Below are 6416 nucleotides of genomic sequence, written 5' to 3'. Positions count from 1 at the left end.
CGGGCTACGACGTCACAATATGCAGTCCATTCTGCAGGGGCACGATGTATCCCGCTGTCCGCCAATCTGCAGGAGCTGCAGAAGCAGCTGAAGTTCGCAAGCGTCATGCCCTCGAGCGGACTATTCGATCCACCCTGCTCATTGACGATCAACTTCCTCTGCCACCCCTACACTGGCACTTTCAGCCACTATCGTTTGTATCTCTAGGCGCCCCCTTAAAGTCTACACTGCATATCATCCATGAACACGCGAAGCTAATAGCACTTCGGAGCTCTTGCACCATTGCCTCCGCTCAAGCCCGCATCCACCAACGCCTGAGCTTCGCCATCTGGTCCACTGTCGCTGCTGCGATCCTTTCTCGCCTACCGACACACGTCGCGGACATATCATATCCGATCGAAGTGTAACTCAGCTTCATATCTGCTAGTGTATCTCTAAGCGCACCCCTGATGCATTGATAACATTACCCACGGCTGATCGCTTTCTGTTCGGTTATAAATTTAGAAATATTTTAAAACGAGTCAACCTACGAAAGAAAAATAGAAACCGTGGACATCAAAGTTGAAAAGAAATAGAATTTGCAGTTTTTTATGTTTTTATAACGCTGGTCGGATAAAGACTAGCCGAGATATAGCGACTTATATATTATCTCTACCGTCTGCCTTCTAGCTCGGGAAGACGGGAGTAACTAAATTAATGAAATGAGTAACTTCATAAATGAAAGAGAGAATGCTATGCTAATAACTGCATGTACTCTCACGTGAATTTACATCAATTAAGAGAGCCTTGTAGATAATCAAGGTGAGTCAAAATATACTCAGTTGTCATAGGCTTGTGTCAACAATAAATTTTAATGACTGCACTGCTTTGCGTTGACCCGTGAAATTAGTGTTACAGTCGCTCCGTTATGAATTTTAGGGATGAAACGCTGGACACATTTCTTTCTAAGTTTTCGTTTCCGCTTCTAGTGTTTCCAGCTGACGAGCGGTTCGCCTCCTGGGAGATCCAGCTCGGCCTCACACAAGGCCAGCTCTTTTGGAAAAATATGCGCATTTAACCACAAATTTTGAAAAACATTCTTGACAACATTTCTTTCACACACTCGCCCTCGGCCACACCATCATGCAGACTATCGGGATAGTAGTTTGAATACAATGAAAACTAAGAAGCTGCTGTAGTTGAAGTACCAGGCTTTATCTTAAGCAGGCGTTTGGGTTTCGAATTTACGTATACGTGTACGTATACGTATACGTTTCAAGGTTGTTCAAACAAACTTCTTTGCCAAGCATTCTTACAAACGATATGCAATCACTACAATTCAACCTCAACAACGCAGAAGCAATTATCGTAGCGAAAATATCCTTCTCCTCCTTATCAAGTATGCACAAGTCCAGGAATAGTAGGTTGAAAAGTAGCCAAATATGGGCCGTTTGAACTCATATGAGGTCAAATGTCGCCTCTTCGCTAGGCATTAGTGAGGCGTACAGCGATGGGAATTGATGACAAAGAAAGTGAAAGAGACAGGAATCATGTTTCCTTTTCCTGCCATAACTTTCTTATTCTTTTTGTTGTTCTCTATGCCATCAGACTGCCTCTCAAGAGACGTAGCTAACAAATTTCGTTCGCCTGATATCGAGCCTACAGACCCCATTCTGTGAGATACACTGAATGGACAGTGTTTGTCATACCAAGATAAAACGATTGTACAAGCGCCGCTTCCGCTGTTGCCTTCTAAGCGAGATGGATGTGCGGGATGAGTTCAGTTCTTGGCCATGTCCTGGTGACGGAAAAAAGTTACTCAAACAAGTAACACAGAGGATATTGTGCTGCTTGTCGAGGTGCATGTGGGGAATACAGTATGTCACGCATCTCGCAACTATGCATAAGTACCAATTGCTTCATGAAAGTCATCGAGAGTTTGTTCCACTGCAGCCATTGCATGGCATCTCTATCAGATTAACTAGTCTCCCATCGCACGAAGCTCTCCCACCCATCTAAAGCAATGCAAGAGGTACTTAAAAGCAGTTCAACAATCATTCTTCATTCAGTTCTACATATCAATCATCATGTCAAGAACCGCAGTTTCCTATTCCTAGCCTGCGATCCCATCAAACTAGTACGAGCCTTATTTTCTCTCGCACGTCAGCCCGTTGCATACTAGATCGGACCGACATGCCCAGCAAGCATCCGTGCATTTCATACCTTCTGTCATAACCTTGGCGCACAGTCCCCTCCCGGCCGTAAGCTTGCAAACCAATCCATCCTCGCATTCCTCATCCTTGTTGCAAAGACCGCACTTCCTGCTCTTCTTCCCGCAGACACTGTTCTTACAAACAAGGCCCTTACTGCATTTGCCGCACGCATCCGTGCATTTCTGTCCGAAATCCAACAGCAGCGCACATCTACCGCTCCCGTTCCCTTGCCTCTTGCAACCCAACCCAGCCAAGCAGTCTGCATCCACGTTGCATTTCCCGCATTTGGGCTGCGGAGGAAGGGCGCACGTCTTGTTGTCTCGGCAGATGAGACCGGAGCCGCAAATGCCACATCGATCAGCGCAGTTTCCACCCGGCTGCTGGATTTCCGCGCACTTGCCACCATCAGGTCCGTGCTTGCACGCCAGCCCTCTCACGCAGTCGCCATTTACCTTGCATGTGCCGCACTTTGGCGAGCGCGGATGTTCACACTTTCCGTTGTGGCACTCGAGGCCGGCCTTACACTTTCCACAAGCATCTGAGCACCTGCCTCCCCCAAGACCAAACACTTGTGCACATTTGCCATTTCCACTAGCGCCCAGCTTGCACGACAAGCCTGTCTCACAGTCCTGATCGCTCTTGCATTGGCCACACTTTGGAACAAGAGGCTTTTCACACGTCTTCCCGTTGCGACACTCTAGTCCAGTTTGGCACTTCACGCAGGGACCCGAGCACTTCTCTCCAATTCCGAATGCTTGTGCGCACTTCCCTATTCCGTTCTTGCCGGACTTACAAGATAAGCCAGTCTGGCAGTCTGCGTTGCTTCTACACAAACCACACTTCGGGGCTTGCGGATCCTGACAAGTCGTCCCACCTCGGCACTCGAAGCCCTTTCCACATGTTTGACAAGGGCCTGAACATTTTCCTCCACGCCCAAACACTTGAGCACACTTGCCTTGTCCGTCCTTGCCCAATTTGCAAGATAGACCAGTCTGGCAGTCAGTGGAACTTCTACAAGAACCACAAGGCGGCGAACGCAGTTTCTCACACGTCTTCCCATCTCGACACTCGAGGCCGCTTGCACATGCTTGGCAACGACCAGAGCACTTTCCTCCAAGCGCAAACACTTTCGCACACCGACCTTGTCCGTCCTTGCTCAATTTGCAAGATAGGCCAGTCTGGCAGTCGATAGCACGTCTACAAGGTCCGCACTCGGGTGCAGGTGGCTTCTCACATGTCTTCCCATTCCTGCATTCCAGTCCGGCTTGACACTTCCAACACGGATCAGAGCACTTCCCTCCTACTCCAGCGACTTGTGAACATTTGCCCCTCCCGTTGGTGCCAACTTTGCATGAAAGCCCACTTATGCAGTCTGTGTCTTTCTTGCATGGGCCGCACTTCGGTGCAGGTGGCTTCTCACATGTCTCCCCATTCCTGCATTCCAGTCCGGCTTGACACTTCCAACACGGATCAGAGCACTTCCCTCCTACTCCAGCGACTTGTGAGCACTTGCCCCTCCCGTTGGTGCCAACTTTGCATGAAAGCCCACTTACGCAGTCTATGTCTTTCTTGCATGGGCCGCACTTCGGTGCAGGTGGCTTCTCACATGTCTCCCCATTCCTGCATTCCAGTCCGGCTTGACACTTCCAACACGGATCAGAGCACTTCCCTCCTACTCCAGCGACTTGTGAGCACTTGCCCCTCCCGTTGGTGCCAACTTTGCATGAAAGCCCACTTATGCAGTCTGTGTCCTTCTTGCATGGGCCGCACTTCGGTGCAGGTGGCTTCTCACATGTCTCCCCATTCCTGCATTCCAGTCCGGCTTGACACTTCCAACACGGATCAGAGCACTTCCCTCCTACTCCAGCGACTTGTGAACATTTGCCCCTCCCGTTGGTGCCAACTTTGCATGAAAGCCCACTTATGCAGTCTGTGTCCTTCTTGCATGGGCCGCACTTCGGTGCAGGTGGCTTCTCACATGTCTCCCCATTCCTGCATTCCAGTCCGGCTTGACACTTCCAACACGGATCAGAGCACTTCCCTCCTACTCCAGCGACTTGTGAACATTTGCCCCTCCCGTTGGTGCCAACTTTGCATGAAAGCCCACTTATGCAGTCTGTGTCCTTCTTGCATGGGCCGCACTTCGGTGCAGGTGGCTTCTCACATGTCTCCCCATTCCTGCATTCCAGTCCGGCTTGACACTTCCAACACGGATCAGAGCACTTCCCTCCTACTCCAGCGACTTGTGAGCACTTGCCCCTCCCGTTGGTGCCAACTTTGCATGAAAGCCCACTTATGCAGTCTGTGTCCTTCTTGCATGGGCCGCACTTCGGGGATGGAGGCTTCTCACACTTCTTTCCGGCATTGCATGACAATCCAGACCGGCATACGTCACATTCATCAGCGCAGCTCTCTGCAATGCTTTGGAGTGAGATGCATTTCGACTCCCCACTCTTGAATTGACGGCAGGTCAGCCCATTTGAGCAATCGACATTGGAGTGGCAAGGTCCACACTTGTTGGATAGCGGCCTGCCACACTTGCCGTCGCTACCGCAAAGAAGGCCAGCCTTGCATGAAAAGCAATAGCCGTGGCACTTTTGGCCGACATCAACTTGTGTTGAGCAGTGGCTTTTGCCGTCTGCACCCTTGTTGCAAACTAGCCCTGATTGGCAGTCTCCCTCTCCAGAACACAGCTCGCAGATACCTTTTGGCGGCGTTTTGCACACTCCAGCGCGACACTCTAATTCATTCTCGCATCCCCAGCACGGGTCGTTGCACTTGCCTCCTTCAGGCATGGGCTTGGCACACACGCTTGGCTTCTTGCTGTCCTTCGACGGCTTGCAATACAGCCCCGACACGCAGTCGGCGGTCTTCTGACAGACGTCGCACTTGCCTCCGTTCGGCTTCTTGCACACACCACCGCGGCAGTCCAAGCCCTTCTTGCATCCCCAGCACGGGTCGTTGCACTTTCCTCCTTCAGGCATGGGCTTAGCGCAGACGGCTTTTTTTCCGTCCTTACCCTTCTTACAATACAGCCCGGTGGAGCAGTCGGCAGTCTTCTGACAGACGTCACATTTCTCACCTTTACCCTTCTTGCACACGCCGCCACGGCATTCTAAGCCCTTCTTGCAGCCCCAGCACGGGTCGTTGCACTTGCCTCCTTCAGGCATGGGCTTGGCACACACGCTTGGCTTCTTGCCGTCCTTCGACGGCTTACAATATAGCCCAGCGGCGCAGTCCGCGGTCCTCTGACAGACGTCACATTTCTCACCTTTACCCTTCTTGCACACGCCGCCACGGCATTCTAAGCCCTTCTTGCAGCCCCAGCACGGGTCGTTGCACTTGCCTCCTTCAGGCATGGGCTTGGCACACACGCTTGGCTTCTTGCCGTCCTTCGACGGCTTACAATATAGCCCAGCGGCGCAGTCCGCGGTCCTCTGACAGACGTCACATTTCTCACCTTTACCCTTCTTGCACACGCCGCCACGGCATTCTAAGCCCTTCTTGCAGCCCCAGCACGGGTCGTTGCACTTGCCTCCTTCAGGCATGGGCTTGGCACACACGCTTGGCTTCTTGCCGTCCTTCGACGGCTTACAATATAGCCCAGCGGCGCAGTCCGCGGTCCTCTGACAGACGTCACATTTCTCACCTTTACCCTTCTTGCACACGCCGCCACGGCATTCTAAGCCCTTCTTGCAGCCCCAGCACGGATCGTTGCACTTTCCTCCTTCAGGCATGGGCTTAGCGCAGACGGCTTTTTTTCCGTCCTTACCCTTCTTACAATACAGCCCGGCGGAGCAGTCGGCAGTCTTCTGACAGACGTCACATTTCTCACCTTTACCCTTCTTGCACACGCCGCCACGGCATTCCAAGCCCTTCTTGCATCCCCAGCACGGATCGTTGCACTTTCCTCCTTCAGGCATGGGCTTAGCGCAGACGGCTTTTTTTCCGTCCTTACCCTTCTTACAATACAGCCCGGCGGCGCAGTCGGTTGCCTTCTGACAGACGTCGCATTTCTCACCTTTACCCTTCTTGCACACGCCGCCGCGGCACTCGAGCCCCTTCTTGCATCCCCAGCACGGGTCATTACACTTTCCGCCCTCTGGCATGGGCTTGGCACAAACCGGCCCCTTCCCTGGCTTGCCCTTTTTACAGTAGAGCCCGGGGGCGCAGTTGCTGGTTGCCTTGCACGCGCCGCACTTGCCGACGAGGGCGCTCTGGCAC

Source organism: Chondrus crispus, genomic scaffold, assembly GCF_000350225.1.
Source record: "Chondrus crispus Stackhouse genomic scaffold, scaffold_68, whole genome shotgun sequence".
NCBI lineage: Eukaryota > Rhodophyta > Florideophyceae > Gigartinales > Gigartinaceae > Chondrus > Chondrus crispus.
This window is presented reverse-complemented; position numbering follows the sequence as displayed.